Raw genomic sequence first — 13,187 nt, forward strand, 5'->3', positions numbered from 1 at the left:
AGGGTCACTAACGCAGGCGTGCAACATGCGTGTGCCCTCCCTCAATCACTCAGGCACCTGCCCCTCCCCTCCAAGAGCAAAAGCAGGTGTCTGCATAAATCATATTGTCACAATAAACATATCGTCTCAAACTGGTACAGCATAACCCAAGTCCTGAGGTATACAAAAATGATCTTGTCAGGCAGAGTATTCTAAGATCTCAGAGGTTATCTTGTAGGAGCTGGTCAAGGGTCAGTGCCAAAATGGGCCTTCATTTTGAATGTGTACAGCTTGAGGAGGTCTGCTGAGTAACCCTTTCTTTCCAATCTTCCTTATCTTTTGTTTCACCTCCTCAGATGTCACGTCAATGGTTAAGTGTAATATTTCTGTGCCTTGGAATCCTATTCTCTTACATCTACTCCTATATTTTATTCTATCACTCTTTCCTCTCTTCTTCCAAACTCTTTCATCTGCATCTTAAACATTTCAAGTCTAAATATGTTTAAGATGTAGATGGAAGACTGTACTAGGGATAAATGTTAATGGAAAAATATAATACAAATAAAGTATATTGAAAAAGTAAAATAATAATTTTAGACTTCTAATTCTGTCAAGAAAAAATGATGATATTCTTTTCAAGGAAGGTGAAAGTATGAGTACAGGGAAAGATACAACATGCAATGCTAATTTTTAAATTAAAACAATTCTCACCCATGGATATGTTTATTGATTTTAGAAACAGGAAGAGAGAAAGAGAGAGAAAGATATTGGTGTGGGAGAGAAGCATTCATTGGTTGCCTACTGAATATGCTGAGACCAGGGATCAAACCCAAAACCTTGGTCTGTCCCCTGACTGGGAATTGAATCTGCAACTTTTCAGTTTACAGAATGATGTTCCAACAAATTGAGCACCTGGCCAAGTTCAAAGCTATTTTTTTAAAGCAGGAGTGGTTGTAAGACTAAACACACAATTGTCATATGACCCAGTAATTTCATTCTGGCATATTCATCCCCAAAACATAAAAACTTAGTTTAACAAAAAAGTCTGTACATGGATGTTTATAGCAGCTTATTTTGTATAGGCAAAAACTGAAAACAATGCATATATGGATGAATGATTGTACAAACTGTAGTACAGTCAGACAAAAGAATAATAATCAGCAGTAACAAACAATGAACTATTTAGATACCTAACAACTTGATGAATCTCCACTGAGTTATGCTGAGTGAATAAAAAGCCAATCCAAAAAGAACTCATACTCCATGGTACTATTTATATTTCAGTTTTGAAATGACAAATTTATAGAAATAGGTAACAGACTAGTGGTGGGCATGGGTGGCGGTATAGAAAGTAGGAGTGGCTGTTAAAGGACAACAGTATCGACCTGTGTTGTGCTGGACTGTTCTACACCTTGACTATGTAACAATCCTGGTTGTAATAGTAGACTACAGGTTTCAAAGAAATTTCCACTGGGGGAGCTGGGTCAAGAGTTCACAGGATATCTGATTCATTCGGTACAATTGCAAGTGAATGTACAATTTTCTTAAATAAAACATTTAGTTAAAATTAGTGATTGTAAATATCTCCCTCTAGATGCTTTACATTTATGGTTTCTATTTCTCCCATGTTCATTCGTCCTCCATGACCTTGAGCCATAGTTCTCAAACTATTTATCCCACTAACTCACTGAAAACACTCACACTGATATTACCAGCCGCCCCTGTATTGCCAAATCAAAACCACTCATTGGTCCTTACACTCCTGGACTCTTTACTTCATCACTGACCATGCCCAGTGAAAAATTCTCATCTACTGATTTCCATGACATTATATATATATTTTCCTATGTACTCCTCCTCAAGTTTTAGCACTCCCCAGGGTTCCATTCTCTTCGTTCTAGTTTCTACAACCCCTATCAGCAGTCCACAACATTTTTGGCACCAGGAACCGGTTTCCTGGAATACAATTTTTCCACAGAGGTGGGAGGGATGTGCGGGTTGGAGCTCAGGCTGTAATGCGGGTGTTGGGGAGCAGGATGAAGCTTTGCTTGCTAGGACACCACTCCCCTCTTACTCTGCAGCCTGGTTCCTAATAAGCCACAGTGTGGCTCAGAGGTTGGAAGCCACAGCTCTGTGTGATTTGTGAATGACTTTACCCACACTCATGACTTAAACTACTCTTTCCACACTAATTAATCTAAAATTCAAATATTTTCCACAAATCTAGTGAGCGGCCTAACAGGCATTTCCACTTCTGTCTTCTGCATCTCAATTGCAACATACTTCACCTAACCTTATCCCTTTTTTCTATTTCAAACTGCCATCCAGCTCTTAATTCCAGTCATTGCTACCTAAGACACCCAGGGTATGTAACTACTCCATTTCATTTCTGTCCACCTAATATCAATCCCCACCGTCCATGTATTCTGACTTGCTGGTACCTCTGGAATACGTGTCTTCCTGCATTCACCACCACTGCTGTCTTTGTTCTAGCTTTCAGAGTGTGTTTCCTGGACCATTTAACAGCCTCTTAAATAACTGCCCTGGCACAAATAGGGGTTTTCTCAAGTATTTTCTCAAGGCTACAAATGACTGTACAAAAACACAAATTTGTTCACATCATATACTTGTCTTAAACATTTCAATAATTTCCTTTTGTTTCAAAATAAATTTCTTACTCCTTAGCTCATATCCTCACTCAATTTCCTGTTATACATTATTTGGCTTGTGAAATGACTGGCTGCTGTGTCCTCCTGCTGCTTTAGGTTTACAGTGCTGGCCTCCTGATAATGAATTCCCTGTGCCAGGCTTGGGGTCCATTGTGGTACTGCAAGTAGAGAACCTTGCACTGTTTCTTTGCCCATACTAGACAGTTGTGTATAAGAAGGTTAAGACCTGAGAGCTTCAACACAACTCCCTGGACAACAGCTCTCCACAGGTTTCTCCCATGCCTCAGTAGCCCACGGCTCCCACCTCAGCACTCTCAAGTCACGTCTTTAACATTATTGAATTATTCATCTGTTAATGGAGGGTGTTAGTCTATAGATCTTTAAGAACATTCTTATTTCAATTTAGTATACATGATTTATATTTAGTATACATTTCAATAGTTATACATGATGGTGGCAGGAACTAAATGTGTAATGAAACAGGTAACATACTTTCTTTCAACACTGAATTGTTATTACCTCTGTGTCTTCCTGGCATCATTCATATATGCATAAGCACCCACACTTATACATGCATACATACATATAATTTTACCTACTTGAAAGTCTATAGTCATTTGTGATTCTTTTATAAATGATATTTGCTAAATATAGACCATCAGGTATCTTTTCATTAAAATTAACTGCATTTGGAAGAACTAAGAAAGAATTTTACCTTAAAGATTGGTATGGTTTTATTTTTTTAATTATTCTTCCTTTGTTCCAGATTCTTATTTATGTAAACTTAAAAATTACATGTTATTTTGCAAAATTTGTTTTCTATTTGCACTATTTCCCATATCCAGAGGTGGGAAAAAGTGGGTTTACAGTTGTAATACATATAAATAATACAATAATTCATAAATAATAACATAAGAATAAATTATGTGTTTTGTATACTCACAACTGTAAACCTATTTTTGCCCACCTCTATGTAATTATATCTGAATTGATGTTTTATTTTACCCACTAAAACACAGGTAGAAAAAATTTCAATTACCTAAATAGTACTAATGTTATATTCCTCTAATAAATTTTAGTGTAGAAATAAACTTAAAAAGTACATATTTTTCAAAGCAAATTTGATAATTTTAAAAAATATATAATCAAAAAATCAGTTTATAATGAATGTGAGTATATTAAAAACAGCATATTTTCATTTTCTTATAAAGGGATTCAAGACATTCTGCTGTATTTATTGAAATTTATGAAATGTGACCTCAATCTTAAATAAGGTTATTATTTCTAAGAATGTTATTTTCATAAAATACATTGTGTTTCTTTCTTTGGGGTACATTGGTAATTCATCTTCTATAAAAAATTGAAGGCATTAGAGCTAAAGAAATATTTTAACTCTGATATTATACAATTTTAATAAGAGTGTGGCTAATAATAGTGTAAGAGAAAAAGCAGTAGAAAATAAAATAAGAACATTTTTACAAATATATTTTACCATAGTTCCACCCAAAGTAATGCAGTAGCACAATATGTACCAATGCTGTGACAGAGAGAAAAGATGCTAAAGACAGGGGGATAGAAACTCACAGTTTCACAAGGCTTAACTGTTACCAAATTAAATCAGATTTATTCATTTTAGGAGACTTCTTAATGCTAAGTACCAGTTTTAAGAATGTAAAAAGTGAAGGAATTTAATATTTAGTCATGCATTTAATTTCCCATTCATGACCATAGTTTTTATTATTTGAAAGGTAGGTAAGAGATTTTAAAAAAGAAATGGAAAAGAAAATATTGAGAGATATGTCCATATAGGAAAAGACTGACTTTCTAGGAAACAAACCTAAGAATTAGTGGGAAGCAATAAAAAGATGATTCTGGAGCCCTACTGAAGTTGCTATGATTCTGGAAATCAAAAGATTGTTAAAGGGTAACCAGTATTGCTCACCTTTAGCTTCTTTTTCTCTTTTTATGACTTTCTCTAGGACTTTGCCTTGCAATTTATTAAGACCAACATGGAGAGTCATTAAATACTTGGTAAAACTGGATATTAGTTGTACAGATGTAAGCTGACATGTTCCCTATAGTTTGCCTTGACTGCCAAGATGGTAAGAGCTCTAAAGTATATTTAACTTATTTTATCATTATTAAAAGTTACCTTTTAGACATTTTGCTCTATTCACATCTGAACTTCAGGTGAGGCTCTTTTGGAAGGGGGTGTTTGGGTTCAGAGAATAATGATGAGGTGACAAGTGTAAGTGAAGCCATAGTCACTGCATACAGAAAGCATCCCCACATTTCTCCCCTTCCTAAATCTTCCAATTTGTAGATCTTACAGACTGAACAGAAGCAGGAAGAGCTAAATCTGTATCTATAACCAAACAGAGAATGGGTTCAAGGCCAATTATCAATAAATCATCTATGTTTTCAAAATGATGAAGTAAAATCTCTTTCCTCTGGAGACATTTAAAAGTAAGAGAGATCCTCATTGGTTTATAATAGGTCGGGTTTGAACGCAAAGTTATAGATTGATCAATTATGATTCCTTCACTATTAAGATATATCGGGCCAAGAATTATTACTGCACATTAAAGATGCATACCCATATTTGCATAGTAGACATTAGATTCCATTCTCAACCTCCAAAAATATCTGGCATGGAACAGGTAGAGCTTTTTCACCTCATGAGTACATTATCCAAAAGTCTTAGCTTTTAAAAATGTTACAGGCATATACTAACTTTCTAGCTTTTAAGACTAATGAATAAATCTTGGCAGAGAGATTTTTAAACTGTGGGTTGTAAAAGTAAATAAAACAGAAGGTACTGACTAGAATTTTTATTAATACATAAATTGAAATATTTTTTTAAAAAAATCACAAAGAAACCAAACCAGTAGCTACAGTAATCAAAACAAGTACAAACGAATTAAAAATAATTATTAAAACACAGACATTAGAATCTCATAGAAGTCAACCCTGGACAATATTAGGCAAATAAACCTCAGAACCTAGAAGAAATAGATGATGGTATAGAAAAATAAAGTTTATTAATTGACCTTAGTACAAATAAAAATTTTAAACAGACCAATGTACATTGAGGAAATAATAAAAATTACCAAAGAAATACCTAACACCCACTCTGAAGAAAATTTAAAACAAGACAAAAAGTAGACCCAGATGATTAGACAGGAAAATTCTGATAATCATTCATAGAAAGACAACCCCAATATTTAAATTTTTCCAGATCATGGGGAAAAGAAGGGAAGTTTTCAAATTCTGTTTATGAAGCAAGCATAACATTGATTTTAAAAGACAGTTAAGTATAGCATAAAATGGATAACCATACCCCAATTTTACTCATGAACATTGAAGTAAAAATCCTATATGAAAATTAGCAAAGTGCAGATTGAAGAATAACCCTGTGGGATTTAGTCCAGAAGTGCAAAGGTGATTTAATATTATAAAAGAAATGACCAATTTACAACATTAAAAAGTTCAAAATTTTCTTAGAGAAATGGCTGATACCCAATGGCTGGGGCCAAGAGCATGCAAAGTGAAGCGCAGTAGAGAATAGTCAAAGGTTAAAGGAGACACAGCAAAAGGGTGTAGGAGAGGGCTTGTCCCAACTTCCACTGGCCAAATTTAGAACAATATGTGGAGCAAAATAACGATAGGGATGTATTGGAGCATATTTAATAAACACAAATCCATGAGTTAACAGCAATATTCATAGCATGTGTATTTAAATGGTGAGAAAAAGGATGAATCTTTTCTATACTGAAGAATCTCAGATAATAAATAAAAAAAAGGATAATAGGGCCAAAGAAGGACCAATTTGCAACATACGGTGTAAACGGTTTAGGAGAGGATTACTGACAAATGCTTAAACCACAGGGTGAAAGATTGTGGGAACAGGGTATTCACACTATCTCCATGCAACCCTCCCTATTACCTATTTATTACAAAGGAAAAACGTGTCATTACAATGGAAACACCTGACATTCATCACCTTACACAAGTTGATAAGATTTAACCTCATTAATAACAGGACGAGCCAGTATTTTGTTTGCAATGGGAAGTATGCGTCGTTGCCTGGACAGTATCTTCAGCACTGTGCTTGGCTCCAAGTGGCCCAGGATAGATGAAGAAGGGGAGGAAGGACCATGAAATAACAAACTCCCTGCAAAGATTGCACTCAACTTCTCTCTACAGAAAAAAAAAAAACAGATTAAAATGAGAAAGCATGGTTAATCTAAGATTTAGAATCTTGCATGGGCCAGGGGTAACTCAGAAGAACTCCTCCAGGTTATGGCATTTGAGCATTCTTTAAGAATAGATTAATGGCTGACTCGCCTAAGAGATGAAATCATTATCTTATCCAGCATCTAGACTCACGTGGAACTTGTGTTTCTGCTTCTCAGTCACCTGTCCAGCCTTTAAAAAAAAAAAAAAAAAAAACAGAGGATTTTGAATCTTCCTACTAACAGACAATGGGAGGAGTCCTCTGTCAACCTGAACTAATTGGGGGAAAAGTCTCTGTTATAATGTTTAAATAAGACAACATATAAAGTGCCTAGATACCACCGTACATAGAAAAGGAAAAACACTATTTCTTGCCTCTAAAGAGTGTAGATGTTTCTTCTTGTCAATATTTTATCTCATTTTTAAGAACTATATTGCTTCCTTCTAGAATTACTTCGGGATGGACTGAGTAAATAAAAATAACTCTTCTGTAGACAAGTCAGTCATTTCAGAAATTTCTTATTAATGCATTGGTGGAATTATCTTACTGTTCAGTGAGGGTAAGATGAAGATAAATTCATCCTTTTTGTTCCTTTTCTTTCCCTGGTACAGAAATAGTTAAAAAAAGAAATATAGAGAAGCAGAAATAGAAAGAAACTCACATATCTTTTCTAGAATCCTTTCCTGTGACTATGCTGACCTGGATGCCAATAACAAGTTGCTGTTTTTCCCTGTGTTTCCGTAGTATTTTGTGTGTGGTCCTATTATAGCATTTATTTTCATTGTCTTGTAATTACTTGTCTACAAGCTGGCTTTACTGCTATCCTATACTTTTCTTGAGGGCAGAAAGCATGACTCATTTATGGCTTAGGCTGGCACCCAGCATGATGGCTGGGACAGGGTAGGGACTCAATAACTGTCCATAAAGAAGACATCAACTTCCTTTCTCCCTTCTCTCTGCCTCTTCCAGTTTCTGCCTCTCCTCTTTCTCTGCTTCTGATTTATTTATGTCTTCACTGACCTATGAGGCCACTGTTATTAAAGATAAGTCTATCTTTTATATGATTTTTCTTTTCAATTTCTTATGACTGTATAGAAGAAATGGTTCGTAATGTGTCTGCTGTATATTTGCCAAGTTATGTCGCCTTTAAAAATTTACTACTACAGGCAAAGGGTCTTGATCATTAATGACTGAGGTTCCTTTTCAGGAGACGTAATAAATTGTGCTCTCTAGCTCTGTGATATTAGTAAGTTACACACAGAGAACTACAAGACCTGTTTAAGGTTGACCCATTGAAATTTGATTATTAACTTTGATTATTATTAAGACATAATATTCCATGACTTCCAAATGCTCATCTAAATACTTGATTTATTTTGGTTGTTTTGAAAAGCAATTTATATATCTCCAAAGTATCAGATATACATAAACCTTTAGATGAACTCTCTGAACTCTTACCAAGAAGTGAGTTTGAGAGAATTATTTGCTGGGAAATAGAGACAATATAAAACATACTTATTTGGTGGAGAGTATGATCAAAACACATTAGTTAAACTGATATTTCTGTACCATTTATTCTCATACAAAATTATGCAGACTTTATTTTCTTTCTTTAAAAGTTAGAAAATGATAAATCTAAATCAATTTTCTTTGGAATCTTCCTCACAATATTATTATATATCATTTTTTTTCTTTTAGTGCTAAGACATAGAGAACATGTGGAAGCCTAACAACACTCACAAAGAGCTTCTAAAACATTTTGCTTTCTAAAACATTTATAGTTTTTTTACACAAAGATACATTTGGAAAATTACAATTCTTCTAAAATGCCCTACTTTCTTCTCTGCTGTATCTTAAAATTCTATCATTTTTATAGATCAAAAGATTGGTGTTCAGAAAGTTTTAAGATTTTCAGAACAGTATAAAACACAAAATGGAGTTCATTTCTATGAAGCAAATAGTTTTAATTGCTGAACTAGAGATTTTAATGACAATGTCTATAAAACTTTTATATTTCTGAGATGTAGTTTCGAGCATCATTCAATCCTGTGAGGACCGAAAGCCCAATTCTTTCATGTGTCTGCATATGAGACCACTGCTTTCTATGTGTGATATAATCACTAATCTTCACCCATACTAACTTTGCAACCAAATTAACCTTTTTAGATTTGTCCAGTTAAATATTTCTAACCACTCAGAGCAAAATATTACTTCCACATGCCAAAAAATAGTGTGCACTAGATTGCTGCAGCTTCAGATCTATCACATACCAAGCTTAAGAGCAACTTATGTAATGAAAAAATGTATATATATCACAAAATGCCAATACTTTACTCACTTTACTCTTTCTATCTAAAATTTCATTCTCTACATATTTAATCATCCTAGAGAAAAATTTGTATATTGGCATAAAATTACATGTCCTTATAACATATATAGTAAACCATAGAATTTTGCCATACATTAGTGGATGAGATCATTATATTACTTAGCCAATTCACTTTCAAAATAAGGTGGGGATGGCTGGGGTGTGGGGGGAGTGGCAGGGGTAAATGCAGACAAGTGTATTTGAACAACAATAAAATAATTTTGAAAAATAAGGTGTCTACATTTTAAAACAAGTGACTTCCAACTAGCAAAAATACATTATCGAAAGCTGCCTTTAATATCCTTGTCTACTGGGGCTCTGTTATGTGACATACAAAGGAGGTTGAAAGGATATGACAACTTCACTCTGGGAAGCTGACAGTCTGCATAAGACAAAGTTGGTGTAAACAATCCTGAGAGTTAAATTGCATGTGCCCTCCCTATTGCCGTGAACTGAGCAGTACCACAAGGCTCATACCACCTGAAAGTACCATCCCAGCCTCTGAAAATTTAATTGTGGGTTAAGGCACTGTACCAAAAGGTAAACATTATAATGATCATGTTTCCTTATGTACAAATAAAGGAAGAAAAGGCATAAAGAGGTAAAGGGTACCAGAATATGCCACCCCTAAAATATGTCTCTTTGGCATATAGATTATTTTTAAGCTGAAGACCATTGAGAGAGGAAAGACTCTAAAAACAGGCCACAGGGGTTTCTTTTGTAAAGAAAATTTACACTTATAGAGGAAATTTCCATGTGTAGAGATGTCTCCATCTCCTCTACCACAACAGAACTCTTCCCAGGGGAGAGAGCACCAACTTAAATTCTCTTAACAAATGTAACCCTGTTTACCATAGGTTTCCTGGTCACCTTCTTATAACTTGACTCTCTCTTCCAAAAACCCAAAACCCTTTTCTTTTCTTTAGCCTAAGCAGAAATATATATCCAAGTTTTAGCCACGTGTTTGAATTACTCATCTTCCAGTATTCCCATTTGCAAGGGAGATGCACATGCAAATAAACTTCTAGTTCTTTCTTTCTCCTTCCCCCTCTTCTCCTTCTCCCCTTCTCCCTCCCCTCCCCCTCCCCCTCCCTCTTCTTTTTCTTCTTCTTCTCATTCTTGTTCTTGTTCCCCCCCCCTCCTCTCTCTTCTTTCTTTCTCTCTTTCTCTTATTAATCTGTCTTGGCCAGTCTCATTGACAGAGACCTGATTGAAAAATCCAAAATCCATGAAATAAAAGAAATTTTACTTCCCCTATAAAATACAGTACCTTGGTTTGTGTTTACTGAATAGAAATCTATCAGCAGATAGCTTGGTCAGATAAAGAAGAGAAACTAGATGGTTACATGGAATCAGAATGGGTTTTCCCTACCTATAGACCTAGGACCCTGAAAGGCATCAAATCATTACAAAACCTCTTCAAATCTGAACATGAACTACATCATGTGTAGCTGATAAATAATAGAGATCCACATATATTTTTATGGAGATAATGTGTTTAACAAAATCAACTTTAGGTAGAATAACACTAAATTTACAGAATCTTTTAAGTTTTATGTATTTTTAAGAGTCAGAGTCTTGTGCTGCTGAGCTCTACTTTTTGGTTGCTGTGTCTTTGACAAATGTCAGGAAAATGGCCACAAAATTCCTAGTGCACAAGAAGATCTGGCTCCACGAGTCCAAATATGAAAATGCAGAAAGGAAATTCTATGAGCAGATGAATGGACCTGTGGCTGGCTCCTAGTGCCAGGAAAAGAGTGCACGTGTGATCTTCCAGGACATTGCCAGAACCAGAGAGAACATCCAGAAATCCCTGGCCAGAAGCTCAGGCCCTGGGGTCTCCAGTAGGCCCAGAAGAGACCACAGTGAACTTGTTATCTTCCTGATCACCAGCCTGGAGGTGGAGAACCAGAGCCTGCAAGGCATGGTGAGGGACCTGCAGCAGGCCATCTCTAAGCTGGAGGCCCAAGTAAGTGAGCTAGAGAAGAGCACACCCACCCATTGGGCCACAGCCCCACAGGCCCAGCATGTGTCTCCCATGTGCCAAGTGGATGGAGCTCCCCACAAAGAAGGTGGCCACTGCCACAGGGGATGATGAGGATGATGAAAATGATGACATCAACCTGTTTGGCCCTGATGAGGAGGATGGAAAGGAGGCCATCAAGCAGCAGGAGTAGTGGGGGTGGTAGTAGTCTGAGAAGAAGGCCAGGAAGCCTGTGCTGGTGGCCAAGTCCTCTGTCCTCCTGGGTGTTAAGCCCTGGAATGGTGAGATGAACCATGGCCCAGCTAGAGGCCTGAGTGTGCTCTGTCTAGCTGGGCGGGCTGACCTGGGTTGGGAGATAGGCTCCAAGCTGGTGCTGGTGGGCTATGGTGTCCACAAATTGCAGCTTCAGTGTGTGGTGGAGGACAACAAGGTGGGGACCAACCTGCTGGGAGAGATCACCAAGTTCAAGGAGGATGTGCAAGGTGTGGACACTGCTTCTTTCAACAAGATCTAAGCCCTAACACTAGGTGTACGGGAGTCCCTGCCACTAGTAAAGACTGAGATTCAAACAAAACAAAACAATGAGTCACTGCTGATGGAGAGACTCAGAACAGGCCTCTGCATGACGTGCTACTTTGACATTTGGATAATTTTGAGCTGAAGGTAACTGAGACCCTGCAGGCTCATAAGAGACTTTTTCCTCTGCCTTAAATAATTTAAATTTGGGGGCTTTCCCATAGGGACTTATTACCAGAAAAAAAAAAAACTTTATAAACTAACCACATAGGACAAACTTTCAATTACTGAACATCACTCTTTCCATAATCCTGCACATGACCTTCCTCTGCTCTAAAGCCCTTTGGCATCTCACCATACCCTTAGCTCAGATTTCTGTCTCTGATTCTTTCGTGTATGTATATAATTAAACTTGGTTATTTTCACTTGTCAATCTGTCTCATGTTCATGTGATTATTAGACTAGCTGAAAGAACCCTAAAGGGTATATGGAAATTTCTTCCAAACTCAACAGTAGAAACAAATATACTTTTCTGTGAATATATAGTAAAGTGTTGAGATAAAAGAGAAATCCTCGCCCTGGCTGGTGTGGCTCAGTGGATTCATCATGGGCCTGTGAACCACACAATCGCAGTTCGATTCCCAGTCAGGGCACATGCCTGGGTGGCAGGCCAGTTCCCAGCAGGGGACTCAGGAGAGGCAACCATACATTGATATTTCTCTCTTTCTCTCCTTCCCTTCCTCTCTAAAGATAAATAAATAAGATTTTTTTTTAATTAGAAAAAAGAGAAATCCTCATTCTCACAAATGTTAGGAAGTNTGTGAATATATAGTAAAGTGTTGAGATAAAAGAGAAATCCTCGCCCTGGCTTGTGTGGCTCAGTGGATTCATCATGGGCCTGTGAACCACACAATCGCAGTTCGATTCCCAGTCAGGGCACATGCCTGGGTGGCAGGCCAGTTCCCAGCAGGGGACTCAGGAGAGGCAACCATACATTGATATTTCTCTCTTTCTCTCCTTCCCTTCCTCTCTAAAGATAAATAAATAAGATTTTTTTTTAATTAGAAAAAAGAGAAATCCTCATTCTCACAAATGTTAGGAAGTCATGATCTAGTGTAAACTACCTCAGACAAAATTTTCCCAGGCTGGTCTGTTGGAAAAATATATGAGGTCTGATAATAAATAATCAAAACTGCTGAGCTATGCTATAGACAGGTAGAAAATGACTTTTTTGCATTGCTCTCTACCCACTTAGAGCAGCAATTTTCAACGTTTTTCATCTCATGGCACATAAAAAGTAATTACTAAAATTCTGTGCAACATCAAAAAACATATTGTATTTTTCCCAATCTGACAAAAATAGGCATAATTTTTATTTATTTTTAAAAATAACAATAGCAAATACATATCCTGTTTGCTCCAAAGTCACTTTTT

At 36.5% G+C, this 13,187-nt stretch overlaps 1 pseudogene; it reads left to right on the forward strand.

The window, feature by feature from the left end:
• Positions 1 to 10,852: 10,852 nt before the first annotated feature.
• LOC118995280 (elongation factor 1-delta-like) lies at positions 10,853 to 11,751 on the forward strand (annotated as a pseudogene).
• Positions 11,752 to 13,187: the final 1,436 nt, after the last annotated feature.

This window comes from Sturnira hondurensis, unplaced genomic scaffold, assembly GCF_014824575.4.
Source record: "Sturnira hondurensis isolate 20B ecotype Veracruz unplaced genomic scaffold, ASM1482457v3 Scaffold0010128, whole genome shotgun sequence".
NCBI lineage: Eukaryota > Metazoa > Chordata > Mammalia > Chiroptera > Phyllostomidae > Sturnira > Sturnira hondurensis.